We start from the raw sequence: 23,486 nt of genomic DNA, 5'->3' as shown, positions 1-23,486 counted from the left end.
AATTTTGAACTCAGAAAGACGTAGGAGAAGTGGACAGAAACGATGATTCGAAGGAGAGTATAGTTTACCTACCTCGAGGTCTTCAATTAGCAACGATCGGTGAAGCAAACGGGCAAGAAACGACGAAGATCCGGATCTCTCTCTCTCTCTTGATGCTCGCGGGTTTGGGGAGGGGAAATGGGTATTTTTTTGCAAAAAATCTAATTTTCAAGTTATTTATAGGTTTTGGAAAAAGCGGAAAAATGATTTTTTCGCGGTTCCGATTTTTCCTGCGCGTTCCTCTGCGAATTCTAAGATTGGTTCTGGCGACAGAATTCCAGAACTCAAAACAGGATTCTTGGAATTAAACCAAAAGATCCAAAATCGGCATAAGTCGGTGTAAGTCGGTTTATCCCGAAAAACTACTTTTTGCAGTGATCGACGGATGAGAAAACTTCCTTCTGAAGAAAGATTGGGATTAACGAAATAAATAGGAGAGCGTGGGTGGAATCTTCATTTGAGTTTCCGGATAGAAAAAGTCTTCATCGTCTGTCGATCTTAGGTTTCTCGAACTATCAGGGATTCCGTTTCGGCAAACTTCCGAGTATTGGAATTTGACGTTCATACTTTCCAGGATTTCGCATCGAAATAATTGTTTAAGGACGGAGAAGAGAAGTCCTAACATTTCTCTGAAGATTTTTGGAATCGTGTCCTAAAGTGTAAATTAACTATTCAATAATACCTTTGACCTAGGATTAGGCGTATGTTAGTCGCGCTATAACTCTTATTGGTTTTTCGATAAACTCTTGGACTTTTCCTGAACCTTTCTCCTTCACAAATCTATTTAATCAAATAAACTCTTTTATTTTATTCACTTATCCAAAGCTTTAAAACTTGGGCCTTACATTACTACCCTCCAAAAAGAAAGTTTCGACCTCGAAACTTAAGGGTCAGTAAAAAGTTCTGGATATTGTTCCTTGATCTTTTCCTTCAGCTCCCACGTCGCATCATCGGTGTCCTTGTTCCAAATAACCTTCACTAACTCGATCTCTTTTCCCCTCAACTGCTTTATCCTTGTGTCCCCAATGCTGATTGGCGGTGTCTCGAAAGACAAGTTATCCTTCAACTCAATGTCATCCAGCTCGATGACGTGCGTCGGATCAGCAATATACTTCCGCAGTTGTGACACATGGAATACATCGTGAATGTTTGATAGAAAAGGCGGTAGTGCGATCTGATAAGCTACCGGTCCTACACGACGAGTAATCTGATAAGGTCCAATGAACTTTGGCGTCAGTTTTCTTGACTTGATTGCTCGACCAACTCCTGTAGTCTGGGTAACTCGCAGAAACACATGATCTCCTTCTTCGAATTCCAGGGTTCTGCGCCTTTGATCTGCATAGCTCTTTTGTCTACTCTGAGAAGCCTTCATCTTCTCTCTGATCTGTTTGACCTTCTCGGTTGTCTGTTGCAGGAGTTCCGGTCCTACTAACAAATTCTCTCCATCTTGATACCAACATAAAGGTGTTCTACACTTGCGGCCATACAAAGCCTCATACGGTGCCATGCCTATGGTTGTATGAAAACTGTTGTTGTATGTGAACTCAATCAGTGGCAATAGGGTATCCCAACTGCCCTTGTTGTCTAACACGCAAGCCCGTAGCAAATCCTCCAATGATTGGATAGTTCTCTCAGTTTGCCCATCAATTTGTGGATGATAAGCAGAACTTAATCTCAGCCTCGTTCCCAAAGCCTCATGAAGAGCTCCCCACAAATGTGAAGTAAACTTCGGGTCTCTATCGGAAACAATACTTGTTGGCACTCCATGAAGTCGTACAATCTCCGCTATATATATCTCTGATAGCTTATCCACGTTGTACGTGGTCCTCACAGGTATGAAATGAGCCGACTTAGTCAATCGATCCACGATTACCCAAATCGAATCATATCCCCTTTGAGTCCTTGGCAACGCCACGACAAAATCCATCGATATACTATCCCATTTCCATTGAGGTACATCCAAGCTTTGTAGCATACCTGAAGATTTCTGATGTTCCACCTTCGCCTTCTGACAGGTTAAACATGCAGCTACATATTCTGCCACTTGTCTCTTCATTCCTGGCCACCAAAAATTCACCTTCAAATCCTGATACATCTTTTTTCATTCCAGGGTGAATGCTCAACTTGCTCTTGTGACCTTCGTCCATTATCAACCTCCTTAAGTCAGGGTTGTTGGGTACGCAAACTCTATCCTTACACCGTAGGATATTGTCACTTCCTACCTTGAATTCCGGGTCCTTACCCTGAATTACCAAATTCTTTTTTCCGAGTAAAAATTCATCTTGTAACTGTTGGTCTCGGATTTCCTCCATCAATCCATTGGTAATCCTGATCATTCCGAACTTCAGTTCTCCTTCGGATACTCTTACGTCTAAACTCAAATCTCGGAATTGTTCCAGCAGTTGCAGCTCCTTCACCATCATTGACGAGATATGCATTTTCCTGCTCAATGCATCCGCAACAACATTAGCCTTTCCAGGATGGTATTGTAAGGTAAAATCGTAATCCTTGAGAAATTCCATCCAGCGTCGCTGTCTCATGTTCAACTCCTTCTGGTCGAACAAGTACTTCAAGCTCTTGTGATCACTGAATATGGTGAAATTGCATCCATATAAGTGATGTCTCCAGATCTTCAACGAAAATACAATGGCAGCAAGTTCTAAGTCATGAGTCGGATAGTTCTTCTCATGAGTCTTCAGTTGTCGTGAAGCATAAGCCACCACCTTCCGATGTTGCATCAGCACACATCCCAAACCTTGATGCGAAGCATCACAGTACACTTCATAAGGTTCCTCTGGTTGCGGTAAGACTAGTACAGGTGACGTTGTCAAACGTTCCTTCATTGTCTGAAAGCTAGTTTCGCACGCTTCGGTCCATGCAAAAGGTTGATCCTTCCTCGTAAGTTGAGTCAAGGGTCCAACGATCTTGGCGAAATTCTCAATGAAGCGACGATAGTATCCCGCCAAACCGACAAAACTCCTGATCTCAGTCACGGTCTTTGGCCGTTCCCATGACAATACAGTCTCTACCTTTGCTGGGTCCACAGCTATACCTTCCTTAGAGATTACATGGCCCAAGAATTTTACCTCTTCGAGCCAAAATTCACACTTAGAAGGGTTGGCGTACAGCTTTGTCTCTCTCAACACTTGTAAAACCTGTCGCAAGTGCCCTTCATGATCTTCAGCATTCTTTGAGTAGATCAGAATGTCGTCGATAAACACCACGACGAATCGATCCAAGAACGGATGGAATGTCCTGTTCATGTAATCCATGAAGATGGCAGGTGCGTTTGTCACCCCAAATGGCATCACTAGATACTCATAATGTCCATAACGAGTTCTGAATGCCGTCTTCTGGATATCCTCAGTCTTCACTCTGATCTGATGGTAACCCGACTTCAGGTCTATCTTTGAGAATATCGCAGCTCCTCGTAGTTGATCCATCAAATCGTCAATTCTAGGTAGCGGATACCTATTCTTGATGGTCACCTTGTTCAGTTGTCGATAGTCGACACACAATCTAGATTTCCCATCCTTCTTCTTCACCAATAAGACGGGTGCTCCCCAAGGTGAAACGCTTGGTCGGATAAATCCCTTCGACAGTAGATCCTCAAGTTGAGACTTCAACTCCACCAATTCCGCGGGTGCCATCCGATATGGTGCAATCGAAATCGGTCCCGTTCCCGGCACGATGTCAATAGCAAACTCAATGTCGCGTACAGGCGGCAAACCAGGTACATCGCCAGGAAAAACATCCGCGAAGTCTCTCACAACTGGAATATTACTCACTTCCGGATTCCCTTTGCTCTCCAAGTTTAACAAAACTGAATACTCTTGAGATCCTTCATTCAGAGAGACGCTAATATGATTGGCGGATAGATACTCGGAAAGATCCGAGTCAGGAAATACTACTCTCTTTCGGCTGCAGTCTAGAAGACAATGATAGTGGGACAACCAGTCCATCCCTAGGATAACATCTAGGTTCTTGAGAGTTAGGCACACTAGGTTAGCATGGTAAACTTTATCCCTATAGGTTACTGGGCAATACATGCATGCAGTATTGGCAAGCAGATTTTTGGCAGGTGTGGTAACTATAAGATCGAAACTCAAAGCAGTAACGGGAAGTTTTAAACTAGTAGCACATTCTCTAGAGATAAAAGAGTGCGTTGCTCCGGAATCGAAAAGTACAGTTAGGAGATTACCGTCAATCTCGCAGTCTCCCCTGATCAGACCATCAACTCCTTCAGCTTCTTCACCATCCATGGTGTAAACTCTTGCCTTGGCAGCAGGACGCTTCCCACGAGCAGTGTTGACAGCTGGTTCTGTCTTGGGTGCTCTGCATTGAGCAGCAGTATGCCCCAACTTGTTACAGTTAAAGCATTTGGGCCTCATGTCTGTACAAGCATTGGCATAGTGCCCAGGCTGCCCACATCTGTAACAGGTCATCTCCCTGTTCACCGTCTGCCCTCCAGAACCTCCAACAGTACCCACCATGGGCCTATAAGATCCTGAAGCAATTCCTCTACCAGCAGGACGTTGGTACGGCCTCCTGCTCTGAAATCTACCCCTGCCTTGAAAATTTTGAGAGCCCGACCTCATCGGCCCTCTTGTTCCAACACGGTTCAGTCTCCTGTTCTTCATTATCTCCACCTCAGTGGCTTTCTCAACCAAAGTCTGGAAACGGGTGATTCCCAACGGTTTCACCGAGTCTTCAATATCGGGACTCAGCCCATGCACAAAGCGTTTGCACATGTAGGGTTCATCGACCCCATTGCGGAAGAATCGAAAGTGCTTGGCCAACGATTCCAGCTTGGCAGCATATTCCGGGATGGACATGCTACCCTGACGAAGTGTCAGGAATTGTGACTCACGCTCGTCACGAGCACTATCTGGAAAATACTTCTCCAGAAAAGCAGCACGAAACGAAACCCAGTTCACTTCCAAGTTGTTTGCTTCCATCATTCCCCTGGCGCCTCTCCACCAGTATTCAGCATCACCCAACAGTTAAAAGGTTGCCATTCCCACCTTGGCTCCCTCAGCAGTTTGTAATACACCAAAGATCTTTTCAATCTCCTGGATCCAGAGATCCGCTTTGTCCGAGTCAGTACCCCCCGAGAACTTAGGTGGATCCTGTCTCCTGAAGTCATTCAGACCTCTGTTCTGGTCCAGTGTCACTTCCCTTTGGCGTTGGTGCTGATCACGTGCCTCCTCAGCAGCACGCCTCATAGCATTATCATTTGCCAGTGCAGTCACAGCTTGGGCCATAGTGGCCATCATCTCAGCTAATTGGTTAGCGTTCACCATGTTCTGCAAAATCAAACAAACAGTTAGTGCTCATCATAAGATAGCATCTAATATAACTATACAATATGATTAAGCAATAACTTCAAACAATTCTAAGCGAAAAATCGCTTGGCAGACAATCAATTTTTTACTCTTTGCAGAGTCACACAACCTAGCACAGAAGACCTATTCCCCAAAGACTCCCGAAAGACTCGACTAAGCTCTGATACCAACATATGTAACACCCCGATTTCGGTGGCGTCACTTTAGTAACTAAAAGATAAACTAATGCGGAAAACGTGAATTATTTTTTTTCGAAAATAAAATGATAGACTGAAAGAAATAAACTCCACAACAGAAGATAAAAGAAAACTAATATACATCTACAAATATATACAAGCCCAGCTAATACCAGCCACGTCGCGAGTAACCTCCAGCGACGGGTGACAGAAAAAGGTAACGCCCGAAGGCAATATGTACAAACCAAGGTAAAACCTGTGTCCGCAACACCCTACCTCAAAAACTGAGAACAAATTGGCCCAGTGGCCTAAAGAAAAGACCTCCCTAGTCCAACCAGCTCTCTGTGATCTTCATAAGAAAACCACACAAAAAGCTACCGGCAGGAAACTACCCTGTCCCAAAACTGAAAACATGACGGTCAGAGCATCGACACAACTCCTACACTAATCCCTACTCGAGGAGCCCACCCTAGCACTCGATCCTACATGCTAGCGCGGTCGTCGTCCGAATCTACATCCAGGACGACTAGGTCGACATACACAACGCTGCCCTCTCTGTCCACCCTGATGCGCTCCTGCACTGGCCTCTCGGGCTCGGGGCCCGGAACGAGATCCGCGACGACAGCAGCAACAGTAGACGGACTAGACTCCGTCGAAACCTCACCCACTGGCACCTCCTTAGAGGGGTCCTCCTCATCCGAAGATGGTGGTGGTGGTGGTCCTCCCAAGCCGGGTCCACAATGCACACCAGGCGGCAAGTTAAAGCTCACTATGTGTCTCCTCATCACCCCCTCCGTCAAGCGTCCGAATCGGTCAACACGGTCCTCCATAACCCGACCGGTGTAGGTCGCACGGTGGCCCTCAGGGTCGACCACCCATGCACCTGGGTCGTCCTGATCAAGCATCTCGTACCTGGTCCCCCTCGAGGGGCTGACCATGGTAAACCAATCCCCCATACTTATCTGACAAATGGCGTAGTCCGCCCAAACACACACACAGCAGACGCGAGGGTCAACTCCAAAGAATTATATAAGTAATAAAACCAGATATAAATATAGGATAATAAATACTTGCCTCTCAGGCTTATAAATTTAGGGATCGCTTCCTAGGGTTGCATGTATCACAATGAATATAAAGAATCATAATAACAAGTAGCATGCCTCAAAATAGGATAAACAGATACCAATCACACTCAGCAACTAAGTCAGCATGTATGTTGCATGCAATGCAATGCTGGGTAACAAAATGCATTCCGGAAGAAGGATGGACATCAACGAGACGGCCCTAACACCAGCCACGGTGGGTACCTTCCTGCTCGCGTGTCTCTTACACCACACAAAAGTAGTCAGATCAGCAGTGAACCCGTAGGTCTGCCATTCCGTCTCCTACTAAGGACCACCGTAGTGTCCTAAATATGGAAATCCGGGTCTTATGACCATTTTGGAATCCACCGAGGTCCGGTATCACGCCGTGTATTAACCTCAAAATGAGTGCATGAATGCAAGTGATTAGCCAAACAACGTCTCCGACCTCACCCGACACGTCGCCACGTGTTCTAAGTAACTTAAAGTCTCTAAAATAATACCCTAAGGCAAATGTCGATTCTGCGACAAAATGAATTAATCGAAAGAAGAAGAAAATACTTTGGAACTCATGGTCCCCGGCTAAACTTTAGATAGCCAATCAATAAACTGCTCATCGAGCGAAAAGGTACCGAAGTACTTGGAAACTTATAGTTCCCGGCTAAACTTTAGATAGCCAAACAATAACCTGCTCAACGAGCGAAGGAGTACGAATGTACTTGAAACTCATAGATTTCCTCGAAACTTGGACTCGACGACACTTCTCATATTTCAAAACTAATACTCAGGCTCTATGCTCTTATCTAAGGATGTTATTATTGTTCAAAGGATTTAGAAATTGATTAATGTCTTATGAATTTCCGTGATAAAATAGATTTCATTTATTCTTATAATACTTCCTAAGAGTTTTCAGAGATCCCATAATCTCAAATAATTCCCTGAGAAGGTCTCGATCCATTAAAACATAACAAGGTCCGAACTCCGTTCGTCCTTCTAAACTCTCTCAAAATCTCATAAAAATTCGGCATGACTTGCCCGCAATCCTCACTCCTCAGAATCTTAGGTGCAAGTGGAATAGCATAAATAAAACAGCTCAGTCAAAAGCATAACAGCATATTCCAACACATCCTAAGTTAACCATGTAGCACGTAGCATGTGAATCATTTAGCACACAATATCATGGCATCAAATACTCAACAAGGTCGGCCGAAGCCTCAGAGAACAATTCAGACATTTAGCAATTAGGTGCATAACATATAAATCAAGTCGAATTTCATCGACACCTAAAGAATTATCTAGTAATTCAGAGAGTAGCCCTCACCGGTGGGTCTTCCAGCTTCCTCCTCAAAGTGTTCTTCAAGCTCTTCTCCTTGATCTCTGGGAATCTCCTCAAACGAACCTTAAGCAAAAATCACAGAAATCAACACCAAGAGTCAGAAACTCAGCAATCAAAGAGTCCTAGGGTTACACGGTACACTACAACCTCCGTGGTACGACAATCTAACGCGTTAAGACAAGTTTTCGAAAAATCGGATTCTCCCCCCCCTTGACATAGCTCTCGGCCACTTCCTTTAATTGGGAGGGTCGATTTTTCTTCGATCAAACTTGGTTCCTAGGTTAACATAAGCCGTAACTAAGACGGTTCTAAGCTCGGAAAAATTTTCGGATCGAAAACTGATATAGGGGTAGTTTGGTCATTATTTTTAGCTCAGAATTTCAAAACTGGATTTTTGAAAAACAGATTGGATGGAGACGTCCACAACAACGTTTATGACGACAAATCCTACTAGCACTAAGCCAAGTCGATAGATTAGAGCTTAAAGGTTGCGACTTTACCGAAAAATGGGTATTTAAGGTAGAAATTGATCCCGGCGGCATTTCGTCGACATTTGACAAAATCTAATCCGCAGAACACGCTCAGGAGCATGCAGGGAAGAAGTTTAGACGCTGAAATCAGCTTATTTGGACAGTTTTTCAAAAACCTCAAAATTTTGAACTCAGAAAGACGTAGGAGAAGTGGACAGAAACGATGATTCGAAGGAGAGTATAGTTTACCTACCTCGAGGTCTTCAATTAGCAACGATCGGTGAAGCAAACGGGCAAGAAACGACGAAGATCCGGATCTCTCTTTCTCTCTTGATGCTCGCGGGTTTGGGGAGGGGAAATGGGTATTTTTTTGCAAAAAATCTAATTTTCAAGCTATTTATAGGTTTTGGAAAAAGCGGAAAAATGATTTTTTCGCGGTTCCGATTTTTCCTGCGCGTTCCTCTGCGAATTCTAAGATTGGTTCTGGCGACAGAATTCCAGAACTCAAAACAGGATTCTTGGAATTAAACCAAAAGATCCAAAATCGGCATAAGTCGGTGTAAGTCGGTTTATCCCGAAAAACTACTTTTTGCAGTGATCGTCGGATGAGAAAACTTCCTTCTGAAGAAAGATTGGGATTAATGAAAGAAATAGGAGAACGCGTGTGGAATCTTCATTTGAGTTTCCGGATAGAAAAAGTCTTCATCGTCTGTCGATCTTAGGTTTCTCGAACTATCAGGGATTCCGTTTCGGCAAACTTCCGAGAATTGGAATTTGACGTTCGTACTTTCCAGGATTTCGCATCGAAATAATTGTTTAAGGACGGAGAAGAGAAGTCCTAACATTTCTCTGAAGATTTTTGGAATCAGTTTCCATCGTGTCCTAAAGTGTAAATTAACTATTCAATAATACCTTTGACCTAGGATTAGGCGTATGTTAGTCGCGCTATAACTCTTATTGGTTTTTCGATAAACTCTTGGACTTTTCCTGATCCTTTCTCCTTCACAAATCTATTTAATCAAATAAACTCTTTTATTTTATTCACTTATCCAAAGCTTTAAAACTTGGGCCTTACACTTTGGCGGACAAACGCCCTTTGTCAGATGTCTTTGGCGGGCTGGTCCATGACAGTTCACCCTTCGGGGGGAACTAGGGTTGAGATGCTGGAACAGGAACGCATCGCGGTAGCGAGAAGAGGACGGATGGTGTACATAGACTTGGTCGCTCTGGATTCAGATTCGGACGACGGTTACGCTAGCATGTAGGATTGAGTGTTAGTGTGAGCTCCTCGAGATGGGATTAGTGTAGGAGTAGAGTCTTAGCTCTGAACATCATTTGTTTCTTTGGGGACAGGGTAGTTTCTCGCCTATAGCTTTTTGTGTGGTTTCTTTACGGGAATCATAGAGAGTTGGTTGGACTTAGGAAGTTTTGTTTCAGGCCGATGGGCCAACTTATTCTCATCTTTGAAGGTTTGTGTTGCGGACACTTAACCTTACCTTTTGGGCTGTACATATTGCCTACGGGCGCTACTTTTCTTATTACCCGTCACTGGAGGTTTACTCGTGACGTGGCTAGCTACTTACAGCGGGGGCTGTGATTATTATTGTATATTAGTTCTGTTTATCGTTATTGTTGGGTTTTATTTATTTCAGTCTTGTTTAGTTATTATCGAAAAAAAATATGCACGTTTTTCCGCATTAAGTTTATTTTGGTTACTAAAGTGATGCCACTGAAATCGGGGTGTTACACACGCACATGTCGCTTTCGCGCCGCATGCGTGTCGCCCCCTCCACCGAATCGTCCGACGATGGTGTTTATTGTTCCTGCAGGCGGTCCCAAGTGTTGGGCAAACGCACCATCGGCCCCAAGATTGGCGACCACCACTCTTTATTTCTTCCGGGCATCACTTGACTTTGGTTGTTCCCTTGTTTGACGATCGTCTTTCGGGCGATCAGTCCTATAGTGCCCCTCCCTTTGGCGGCCCTCACTGTGGTGGTCGGTTTTGGGGCACTCATCTTTCTTATAATCATTCCCCTGGCGATCGTCTCTCTGTCCGCTCCGCTTGAGGTATCCGGCTTGGATTAACTTCTCAATTTCACGCTTCAAAGTCCAGCAGCTATCGGTGTCGTGCCTAATTGACCGATGATATTCACACCATTTCCTTGGATTAGCATCCCGCGGTTGATACTTTGAGGCTTCTGGCTCGCCCACTAGGTTCGCGTCCTTCGCGTCGCGAAACATGTCAGTCAAACTTGTGTTTAAAACCATATCAGTTTCCTCCCGCCGGCGATGGTGATTTCGAGGGCGCTAAGGTCGACGCTGCTCATAGTTATCCTATTGCAGATACAATTGTTCTTTTAACGGTTTCGACACCGCCTTCCCTTTTTCTTCCCTGTGTTTACTAGTATCACCTCTTTCACCACTGTACTTGTCCTTTTTAGCACGCCCGGCAGCGTATCGCCTTGCTCCATCCGAGCGCGCTTGCCCTTGAACGCATCGTCCTCTTCGTCAAGAATTTAGGTACTAGCCCGAGCACGTATCTCCGCCATTGATCGCGCTGGTTTCCTTGACAGCTTGCTATTCAACTTTCTCGGCAGCAGACCGTTCTTAAACGCCAAGGCACAGGCACGCAGATCCTCATCCCCTACCTTGACAGATACCGCACTATACCGCGCCATGTACTTCTTCAACGTTTCACCCTCTTGCTGACGAATGTTGTACAAGTCATTAATTGTCACTTGTTGAATCCTGTTCGCCGAAAATTGCACCAGAAATTTCGACGAGAAATCATGGAAATTCGAAATTGATCTGCGCGGCAAAGTCGTAAACCAGGCCATTGCTGTAGACTTGAAGGTAGACGGAAACATCCTGCACTTGACTGCATCCGCAGCAGCGATAATCACCATCTTCGTGTTGAAATAAAGAAGATGATCTTTCGGATCTGAATCCCCGCTGTATGAATCTAGCACCAACGTCTTCATGTTATCCGGAATCGCCACACTCTCCACATCCTCCGAAAATGGGCGGAATTCCGCCACGGGATCCGCTTCGCGACCTCCGTCATCCTGCTGCTCGCGGCGAAAGAAATCCAATTGCGCTTGTAGATGTTCATTTCGTTGTTGAATGTCACCAATATTGCGCATCATGCGACTCCACTCTTCTTGAGTCACGGTTTCCTGCGGTTGCAGTGTTGGTGAATTCTCCAGTGAGCGGTCTGGAGAACCTGCCTGTGAAGGTGACTGAGGTGGTGGTGGAGGAGGTGAAGGCGGTAAAGGAGTTCGTTCTGGTTGCACCCCCGGTGTTCGCACCGGAGATTCAAGAGAAACCTGATGAGCACGGCGTGGTGGCGAAATTCGTCGTCGCTCTGGCGAATCACGACGTCTTCGGTGTCGCGTCTCCATCGGAGCAAGAACTAGTGCAGAGATTGCTGCAAACGTGAACTGAAGCAGTGAATGCGACGACGATTTCCGCCAAAGTAACCAAACAAGAACCCGAGAATCTTTACTATGCAATCAATCCACGTGATCCGGGAATCAAAAGTTTATCGATCCCCACAGACGACGCCAAATGTTCTTGGTCTGAACATTGAGAAAGGGGGTAATACCCAAAGAGTATGAAGATTGCACTAGAGAGAGAGAGAGTTAGAGAGAGAAGTGCTGAATTTCATTTGTTTATTTCTCAAATGAGCTTAGAGTCCCTTACAAATGGAAATCGCTACCTATTTATAGTGTGACTACTCTTAATGGGCTGTTGGGCCTTGCTGGCTGAGGCCCAGTCCACAAGCTAGGCACCTGCCACTTGGTGGGCAACTCCTGGGCGTAGATCCTCTAGGGGCTCGCCCAGTCCAGCTAGTTGTTCAAGGCTACAGTCAGCAAGAAGGAATAGATTACACTGAAACCTTTGCTCCAGTAGCAAGGTTAGAAGCAATCAGGCTGTTGATCTCTTTCTCAGTAAATCACAACATAGTTCTTCATCAAATGGATGTCAAGAGTGCCTTCTTGAATGAGTATATATCTGAAGAAGTCTATGTGCATCAACATCCTGGCTTTGAGGATGAAAAGAACCCTGACCATGTCTTCAAGCTGAAGAAATCTCTCTATGGTCTAAAGCAAGCTCCCATAGCATGGTATGAGAGATTAAGTTCATTCCTTCTGGAAAATGAGTTTGTAAGGGGTAAAGTAGATACAACTCTCTTTTGCAAATCCTATAAGATTGATATCTTAATTGTGCAAATTTATGTTGATGATATTATATTTGGATCTGCTAATCCATCCCTTTGCAAGGAATTTTCTGAGTTGATGCAGGCTGAATTTGAGATGAGCATGATGAGAAACTTAAGTATTTTCTGGGAATCCAAGTGGATCAACGACCAAAAGCAACTTATATCCATCAGAGCAAGTACACAAAGGAACTTTTGAAGAAGTTCAAAGAAGTTCAACATGACAGAATGTACTCCTGCCAAGACTCCAATGCATCCTACATGCATTTTGGAAAAGGAAGATGCAAGTGCTAAGGTTTGTCAGAAGCTCTATCGTGGTATGATAGGCTCTCTTTTGTATCTGACTGCATCCAGGCCAGACATTCCTTTTAGTGTACATTTATGTGCTCGATTCCAATCAGATCCAAGAGAAACGCACTTAACTGTTGTTAAGAGAATTCTCAAATATCTGATAGTTACCACTAACCTTGGCTTGATGTATAAGAAAACATCGGAGTATAAGCTTTCAAGTTATTGTGATGCTGATTATGCTGGAGATAGAACATAAAGAAAAAGTACTTCTGGAAATTGTCAATTTATGGGAAGTAACTTAGTCTCATGGGCAAGTAAGAGGCAGTCTACTATTGCTTTATCCACTGCAGAGGCAGAATACATCTCAGCCCCAATCTATAGCACTCAGATGCTCTAAGATGAAACATCAGCTAGAGGACTATCAGATCCTTGAGAGCAATATCTCAATATATTGTGACAACACTGCTGCTATCTCTCTGAGTAAGAATCCTATCTTACATTCAAGGGCCAAACATATTGAGGTAAAGTATCACTTTATCAGAGACTATGTTCAAAAGGGCGTACTTCTTCTGAAGTTTGCCCATACTGACCATCAATGGGCAGATATCTTTACAAAGCCTTTAGCAGAGGATAGATTTAAGTTTATTCTGAAAAATCTGAGTATGGACTTGTGTCCAGTATGAAGATGGATCAAAACCTCTGACTATGATGCCTCTGACTCTATCAGAGTTTATCTAGTTCAGATGGTTACTTTATCAGAGGTGTGTACCCAGTGGTACTTCTTCTGAGACAAGACATCAAACGTGTGTCAGTTAATTCTGATGCCTCGTTCCTTGTGCCTCTCGAGATTTTCTGTTGTAATGATTATATTCACTTAATTCTCCACCGCATGCTATGTGTATTTATTGCTTATAATTACAACATTAATTTTCAACCGTTGATTTTTAACCTTTGTGTGTGTAAGTTTTTAACCACTCAACGGTTACTTTCAAAACCACTATACACCCACGTTCTCACACACGTTCTCCACTTCACTCACTTTCTCTCTCTCTCTCTCTAAAAGTTTTCAAGTGTTGAGTTTTTTCCTTCAAAATCTCTCTTCTCTCTCTTATTCATCCACCTTCTTGACCTAAACCTTCAACCGCTCAAATGGAAAAGATAAATGAACAAGCCGCTCTAGAGTTGTTTGAAGAACACACTGCAAGAGAGCAAGCAGAAAAGGAAATGGAAGATTGCGCTGATGGAAGAGTCTTTCCTCATCTGGTTGTGGGTTTAGCCATAGGGCAAGTTGGTCCTGTTCCTCTTGAAGCTCATCAGGCAGAAACTCAGGCGACAGGGGAAGTTATTCCGATCACTCACCGAGATTGCGCCGTCACTAGCAATCTTACTCCTGATGAATTGTCGTTGTTATGCGAACTGAGGGTAGATTTCAAGAATCTGGCTGATAATGGCATGGATCTCCTTCCGGCTGTACAAGCTCAAGGTTGGGAAGGTTATTTCAACAGACTCTCAGGCCCAATCTATGACAAGTTGGTGAAGGAATTCTGGAAACATGCGGATTACGATGATTATCATGTGGTTTCTCACATTCTGGGCAAGAGGATCATCACTACTTAAAGGTCCATTGCTCTTCTTCTGGGTGTTGATACTATCAAAGGCTACTGGTTTCAGACCAGTGATTCCAAGTCAAAGAAGGCAAAGGAGAAGATCAACTCTGCACTGTATGTCGTCCCGAAATCTGGTTGATACATTCTTCAGGAACCTTCCAGATGCTCCTGATTATGATGTTCCTAGAAGGAAGTCAAAGAGGAAGAATGAAGATGACTCTCAACAGGCTGATGATTATGATGATGATGATGCTAAGCCTCCTCCTCCTCCAAAGAAGAAGAAGAAGAAAGCGAAGATCGTGACTAAGGTGGCTCAACAAGTACCTCAACAAGCACCACAGCAAGCTCCTCAACAAGCTTCTGTGCCAGTCAGAGTCACAAGATCTTCTGCAAAGCAAGCAAGGTTTGTTGTGCTTTCCTCTGATGATGATTCAATTGATGCAACTGCTTCTTCTCGAACTCCTACGAAAAAGTTGTCTCCTCTCTCACCAAAATATACCTCCCTTATGAAACCCAACACAATTATTACCACCACAACCACTACCACTTTTGCCTCACCACCAAAGACCTCATTCTTCCAAGATTCCATACAAGACAACCCAGTTTGGCAAAGGATTCAAGGTACTGATAAGTGCCAAATTTACCACATTTTACCTATTGTTTTTAGGCCCTTGTCTTGTTAATCATGTCATTTTACTATCAAATTAACTCTCTTTCATTAGAATTTCTTAATAAAGTGCTTTAGTCATAATCTTTTCTTGTTTTAAGTTTTTGTTTCCAAATTTGTGATTTTTCTTACCAAATGTGAGCTTTTAATAAATGTTTCTTGATGAGTAAGTCACCTTGATCTGATCCTTAAGCTAAAGATAAGTGAATGAAGGATAGAAAGAAATTTATTTCACATTCTTCCTTGCTCTTGATGATCCACGAAATTTCCTTGCTTGTTTTGATGATTTCATGGCTTGAAATAACATGTGCTTTGGTTGGTTTTGTGCAGAATTTTTGCAAAGAATGATTGAATATTCTTTCACACATAAACAACTCAAGGAAAGGGAGAATGAAATCAGAATAAGAAGCAAGAGAACATGGCAAAAGTAGAAAGAAAAGCAAGAGAACATGGCAAAAGTAGCTTGGACAAGATAAAGAAAGAAAAGCAAGAGCATGGAATAAAGAATGATTCATAAAGAATGATAAAAAAACCAAACTTTGCTTTGTGAATATACATTGATTCAGCTTGCAATTGTTCACATGGAATGTCCCTTGAAAGTATGACTAAACAATGCAAGAGAAGCATGGGCAAACAAAAGACATGAGCTGTCCAAGGGAGGAAATTTTCGGCCACAATACAAGGCTGGAAAGTTCAAGCATTCAGCTTGAGTTTTTGGGATGTTCTTGCTGCCCTTGAGTAGTTTATCATACTATGATTGATGATGACTCACTCCTTTGATGAAAAGGAAGACAAGGGTTCATAAATGAGCTGGTTGCAAGGTTGGAAAAGCTCTTCAAATGCTAAAAAACTCAAGCTGAAACCGTGGGGACCTTGAGCTGTTTTCTTGGCCAGCTTTGTTTAATTAAATGAGAGGAATCACATGGCTTTGAACAACTCAGAAGAAGGACATGAAAAGGTCTCCCAAACACCCTATAAATAGAGCATTTGGCTCCTCATTGAAAGCATCTTGGTGCTAGCTTGTAACACTTACATTTTTAGTCCTAAATCTTGTTCTTTACTCTTGTTCCTTTCTTTATTTTGAGTTCTCTATCCTTAGGGGCTGAATGGATACTTGTTTGAACCCTCTAAATTAGTTCCATGATTCTAGAAACTCATCAAGAGCAAGAAGGATTCAGATTCATCTCTTAATCTCAATTGTCCTTGTAAGTTATTTAGCATTCATGACTATGGATAGCTAAACTTTTCTTTGTTGGGATTGGTTGTAATGCTTAACTTTAATGTATTTTTTGAGTTTTAACATATATGAATGTATGATAGTTCTTTGATTCCAATGATTTGATCATGCTCTTAATGCTTGTTTTAGCCTAATTAACTAGAACATGATAAGAGGTTAGGATATGTGAGTGAAAACTACATGTTTGAATTGGACATTGATCATTTCATCTAATAAGACTTAATTGCTAGACATAGAATTGAGTTTATTAGTCTAAAATCACTTGAACATAACAAGTTTTGCCTTGTTAATTACTTGAGACATCAATGATTAGGAAAGCAAACTTTTGATCTATTCATGGAAGAAATTAATGAAAGATAAGAACTAGTGTGATGGAATCAAGACTAGAATAAATCATATATGTTAACTCTATGATACATGACAGTTAATGCATGAATACCAATCCCAACACTTTTCTCAACTTGTTTTACTCTTTTACTACAACATTTACCGCTTTACTTTGTCATTTAATTTAAGTGTAAACCAAAAACAAATCTTAATCAATCACTTGGAAATCTTCATTGCTTAAGTAATTTAATTAAAGAACGGCATTTGTATTAGCAATTCCCTGTGGATACGACAAAACCCGTTGCTATACTACGATTGAATCTTGAAGGATTCGAAAGTGGTTAAGTAATAAAAATCTTTCAACAGGTACTCAAACCTATGAACCTTCTAAACCCATACTTCTGCCAGCCAAACCTCTCACTCCTGAATCTGATACACAAACCATCTCCATTCCTCATGAATTCAGAACCGCCACTTCCTCGCCTTCCAACAACTCTGACACTGAACGTGAGTTGGAGTTGTTAGTGGTAAAATCTCAACCATTCCAGAGGATTTTCATGAAGCTCCCAGTCCAACTCACTCAAATCCTCCACCACATCTATACACTATTCCAGTGACTCAGATTACTTCTGAAGTTCCTCTGCAACCTGTGCCATTACGTGGGGTTCCTCCTCCTTCAGAGGAAACCAAGAGGAACAAAGACTCTCTCTCTGCCTACTCACCAGTCAATTACAAAGACTTTGAGTTTCCAAATCCAGAAGAAACCTCCTCTGAACCTCACCCAGATCAGAATGCTTTTGATCACATGATTCTGGATCATGTCGCTAGACATGTAGCCTCTGATGCTCAAGCTACCTCTGAAGCAAACAGCTATAATCTTGTTCATTCTCCATCACCTCTGAACAATCTTCAGATGATTCCCTATGTCTAGCCTGAACCAGAAAACCTTTTGGAATGCATCAATAGTTTCAATGATCAGGTGACTACAAGGGTTCGCAATTTGTATGCTCTATCTGATGTCAGTGAACAACCAAACGTTGTTGACACTGAATGGGGATCTCTACTCAGCTGGATGCATAGGCAATCTGATCTCATGATGGACTACTACATAGAGGAGAAAGATGCAAGTGTGGATGCTGCAAGGGATCGTCTGAATGCAAGGAAAAGAAGAAGAGAAGCTCTTCATGAAATGCGTCTGCGTGAAAAATTGTGGTCCGCTATGGAAGAAGCCAGAATGAAGAAGGAACAAGAGGAAGCTGCTAGGTTGGAAAGGGAAAAGATGGAAGCTGCTGAAGCTAAAGCTGCTCGCTTGGCAGCCCTTGAGAAAGCTGCTAAATTAGAGGCTGAGGCTGCTGCTCTAAAGGCTCAGGCTCTTGCCTTTGCATCTGATCAGGCGATTGCTTCATCCTCCGCTCAAGCTGCTCAAAATGAACCTGGCTCTGATATACCTTCTACATCTGATCAAGCTCCTGCTCCAAGTCAGACTGATATGGCTGCGATCAACTCCAGACTTGATCTCTTCCAGAGGCGATTTGAGGCTTAGGACACTATCAACAAAGGTTTTCAGGAGATGCTCACAAAGATTCTGCGAAGACTCCCTAATCCAAACCCTTAATGTTTTTAAGTGTTTTTAGCCTTTGTTTTTCTTTTCTTTCGTTGCTTTCACCTTGTTTTAGACTTTGGTTTTAGTTACCGTCTTCTATTTATATATATGTGTTCTGTTTCTCTCTAATTTGCTTTATTTCTTATTTCTCATGTTTGTTATATCATTCATTCCACGATTCATGCACAAAAAGAGTTTACATATCATAAAATTTTATTTCTTTTATTCATCATAAGAGCATTGCATTACATGATTAAAAAGGAGGGTTCTCCCTCATTGCATTACATTGCTCGCGCTTCTGGGCCATCTCCTGATTCAAGGCGCGCATATGAACCCCCAGGCGGACAAGTTCCTCCAGGAACCAGATCTTCTCTTCAGCAGGCTCCTCCTTTCTGAACTCAAGGGAGGCCTCCATGGCGAAGATCTCAGCAGACACATCCTTTCTTTTCTAAAATAGGCCTTGCAGTTCATTCACAAACTCTAAGAAGCCTCGTAGTGCAGCGTCCAACTCTGGATTGAGCTCCATTCCTAGAAACTCCATGACTAGCTCTTGGATTGAAGGCTTCGTTGAAAACCTTACGTTGGTGAATAGATCTTCCTCAAAAGATCTGCTTTTCACCTCTCTCATAAGAGCTGTGTAACGCCCCGATTTCTCGAGTGTCACACAGTAACCAATTAATCCAATTTTCGCAAAGAATTTTCGTCGTTCAATTATTAATCTTTGATTAATGACAAAGGTTCATTATTTGCGAAACTCTTGAATACTCGTGACGATGCTTTTAGTTACAGCACGACTGTAATAGTATTGTAGATTAGTTTATGTTTATCGCATTTTGGGGTTGAGTCTTTAGCTTAAATTGTTCTTTAATCTAAAGGAAAACGAAAAAAGAAATACCTGCTTTTCCGCTTTATTTTATTTTTGGTTACTAAAGTGACGCCACCGAAATCGGGGTGTTACACCCACCCGATACTCTCAACCCAGGAGAAGAAGTACAAGTCACTCAACCCAACCCTAGTCATTCCGGAGCATGTCCTCCATGAAGTATTCAAGTCCACATATATGCCCCCTTGACCATTCTGGAACTGCCGCTTGGTCCTTGCAGTGAAGCTCCGAGACCACAGCTCATCGTCGGATGGGTTAATCTCATTCCAAGGATCGTCGGTCACCTTGGGAAGCTCTTCCTTTGGCTCTAGCTCGGACTCCTCATCATCGTGGCTCAACTTCCAGAAAGTCACCATGATCGTAGCCAACACCATCTACCCCCCCACATATAACAAATAAACAAGTAGCGCAAGGGTCAGGTCTCATATTCTCATAAAAACATTCACATATACATGTACTCTCATAAATAACAAGGTATAATAAGCATAATCTTTAAGTTATATCTCAGTTAGTCACCTAAGTTCAGTTAGGCTAACGACCTCACCATCCACACAACCACCTCAACACCAATGGCCATAATCACGATCATCCGCAGATGAACAATTCTCGGAGGGGACACACCGTACAACCCTCATTCATGTGGGGGGACACACCGTTCGCCGGACACACCGCCCGTCCACAGAATCACAAGGTGACCGCCGTCAACCAAATCACGTGGGGACACACCGTACAACCCACAAACACCCTCGCGTGCAAGTAACCGTTTGTCTCTAACGGTACCATCGTTCTCATGGTCCATAGTCTCACCTAGACCTATGTTCCATTAATCACATTTTCACTTTTTACTTGCAAGCGAGTTATTTCTCTTTCTCTTATATTGAGGCTCTAAGTCAAGTCCTCCTAGAGTCTTTTTTTCTCATCACAAAACTAAAGATAGCAACACAACATTCACAGTGCACAAAAGGGGATTACGGCTAGGTGAGCGACCCTTTTGTACAAATAACCAATTAAACAGTGTGAAATCATTTAAGAATAGCCATATACATAAAAACATGCATATTATGTCACAACAGCACCACAAGGCAAGTAGCAAGGCTTAACAGCATATAACTCACAACATCTCCTAAACACATGTTCCTAAACAAAACTTCAAAACATTTTCGCAACTCAACATATTGACAGCAGAAACTACTTTCACAAAAACAAAGCCACATAATGTATCTTTCAACCAAAAATCACGTATGATACCTTTCTGGAAAGCTATTTTAAATATCTACAACTCTCTAGTTAAACACTCGTTCATTTGGGTCTCATAATTACGTGATATTAGGCCTTAAAGCTTACTGTCCGGAACAGGAAAGACAGCAGGTGTAACATTTACTAAAAACGACCCCCAGATCACATTAATAAACCAAAAATTATGATTTTTATATGTCTGGAAAGCTATTTCGAAAATCTACAACTTTCATTTTAATCACGTTTTCATTTGACGACCATAAACAGGTAAAAAGGGGCTCTGAACTCCGCTGTCCAGTACAGGAAACTGGCAGCGAAACTCCCACCTCTAGTTTAAGCTATAAACCATTTCAGCCCAAGGCTTTAATCTATGTTCCAGCAATAAAAATCAAATCACATAGGTCTCATATCATAATAGTACAGCAAGCAAACCTTCAACACAAACCCTCATGCAAACCCTCAACAATCAAGATTCTTCACAATCAAACATAGCAACAAGTCCCTAACAAACTACCCAAGTCCTAGGACCAGCCCTTACCTTGATTCTTGATCTGAAAAGAAAAGAGAATGAAGTTTGGAAGAACAATCTCTTGCTGTCCAAGTCCCCTTCACCTTCCTTCTCCCTCGCGATTTCTCTCTCCCTCTCGCGAAGCTCTCTCTCGCGTGTACGACGGCGTCCCGGCGGTGGTGGCGGCATGAGCGGCGACCTCCCCCCTTGCTCTCTCGAGTTCTCTCACTGTTCTCTCTCTGGTTTTTCACGTGAAGAGATGGGGTGCAGTTTCTGTTTTGAATGAGGGAAAGAAAATAGAGTTTTCCCCTTAATCCCATGCAAACCACAAGTGGGCTAGGGTTTGGTTTTCCCTTTTCAAGCCCAAATCTCATCACCTTTGACCCAATTATTTAAAAACCCTAACCAGGTCTTATTTAATTAAAAACCTACTCTTTTTAATTAAATACTCTGACCAAATTCGGAATTAAAATAAAAATGCACAAATTAATTCGCTGGCACTTTACTGCAATAACCACATTCGGTAGAATTCGAATATCTCGAGCTACAGGGGTCGGAATGACCTGATTCCACTTCGGGAATTTTCTACACTTAAAGGGCTACAACTCTCATGAAGGAAGGTTTCCCAAATGAGGTCGTTAAGACCTTCTAAAAATTCACACAAGTGACAGGCGTAATCTGTCAAAACTCAAACTTAGCCAAAAGTCTCATTTAATTCAATCTATCACTTAAGCATTACATAGGTAAGTCTAGGGTCTTACAATACCACCCTCCTTAAAAATAGTTACGTCCTCGAAACTACTATAGGAAGACATACCACGCTTCCATTGCGCACTCTGATATTCCCTACAAATTTCCCAGTCGTCTCGACGCATAGGTTATTGTCCTTAGTCTCATTCGAGCGATGAATCAATATGGCAGTGCTGTAAACATAACCTTGTCATATCCACTAGAAAGCGATAAGACAGAAACCAGTAAACGGCCGATGCCTCTCAGAAAACGGAGACACACGTCTCATATAAGTTCACTCGGCCGAAGACTCCAGAAATCATTTTCTCAGTTCAAAGCGATAAACAATATCCAAGCAATATTCAATATCAAGCAATATTCAAGTCGAAGTTATCGACGCCTACAATACAACTAGCTAGTAAGTAAGTTGCCCTAACCTCGAGTTGTTCTAGTCTCGCGGTGCAGGTCTCGCTCACAAGCTTGCTCAGTCAAGCCCAAGGTTTCCACAAACAAACCTTAGAGCAAAATCACAGAATTTAATCACAATGAGTCAGAAACTCAGCAAACAATACGTACTAGGGTTACATGAAACATTACAAACTCCGAAGTACGACAATCTAACGCGTTAAGACAAGTTTTCGAAAAACGAAATTTTCCTCCCCCTTGGAGGGTGCTCTCGGCCACTTCTACATAAATAAGTATAAATTTTCATTTTTCCCCAAATCGCTTCCAAAGCCATTTTTAACATTTTAAAATAACTAATCAAAGCTTAAATTAAAATCCTTAAAATCTCAAAATCACTTAACTCAAAAAACAACTTTTTAGAAAACTAATCGGTGAAATCCATAGATCCGGTGATGGGAAATAACATTTGTAAAAGCACTTCGGAAAAAACTCTAATTGAAAATATTACAAAGACAAGAACTCCACCTTTTTAGAAACAAAAACATGGTTCAATAAATCATTTCCATAGTCATAACTTTAATGAAAATACTATGTGTGGAATCTAAAAGAATAAATTTAATTAACTAAAAACACTATCAAAGAAAAGAGGAGAAGTTTTACCATACAATGAGGAGATAAAGACGGTGAGGTGGTGTTGTGCTGGACAAGAAGATGAATTGATGATGCTGTTGAATGAGAAGTTCTGGTGAGGCTACGTAGAGATGAAAATGGAATTTGATGAAGAAAGTAGTATGTGCTGCCACAGAGAAACATTAAAAAGAATGAGAGGGACCATGGTGTGCGTGTGTTTATGGATCATGCCAAGGAGAAGAAAATGGTGCTGGTTATGAATATGTGGTGAAGTAACGTTGATGGTGATATGAATCGAGAGAAAGGCATGGTGTGGGTTACTGCCAGAGAAAGAAAATGTGAAGAAAATATGGAGAAGGAGTGTTGCGTGAAAGAAGAAGGAAAGAAACTGAGGTTTATTTTTCTTTTACTTTGCATTGCCTCAGCTGATGGAGTTAAGTGAATGAAGGCTTGGGAAAATATCTTAATATGTGGTGGGGCAATGTTGGAGTAACGTGGAGCAGTGGGAGCCAAGGGAAAGAAGAAGAAAAGAAGGTATTGGTTTCTATAGCAATAAAAGAAAGAAAATGAAATTGAAAGTGGGATAGAGGGTCAGAGTGTGCGTGAATAATAAAAGGCTGAATGCCTTCTTATTATTTTATTCTTCTTTGCTAAGTTATAAAACATATGTAAGTATTTGAAATGGTAAAGTGTTAA

The 23,486-nt window shown here is 42.3% G+C and overlaps 1 protein-coding gene across 1 annotated transcript in view; it reads left to right on the top strand.

Moving 5' to 3' along the window:
* LOC130745283 (uncharacterized) overlaps positions 1 to 23,486 on the top strand; it is a 66,674-nt gene that overhangs the window by 8,515 nt on the left and 34,673 nt on the right. Inside the window, exon 2 of the mRNA XM_057597457.1 lies at positions 15,563 to 16,437. The gene's annotated coding sequence lies outside the window, so the exon portion shown is untranslated. The remainder of the gene's footprint in view (positions 1 to 15,562; positions 16,438 to 23,486) is intronic.

The sequence above is a fragment of the Lotus japonicus genome, chromosome 3 (genome assembly GCF_012489685.1).
Source record: "Lotus japonicus ecotype B-129 chromosome 3, LjGifu_v1.2".
In the NCBI taxonomy this organism is placed as follows: Eukaryota; Viridiplantae; Streptophyta; class Magnoliopsida; order Fabales; family Fabaceae; genus Lotus; species Lotus japonicus.
The sequence above is the reverse complement of the archived record's forward strand: the minus strand, read 5'-3'. Positions and strand labels throughout refer to the sequence as shown.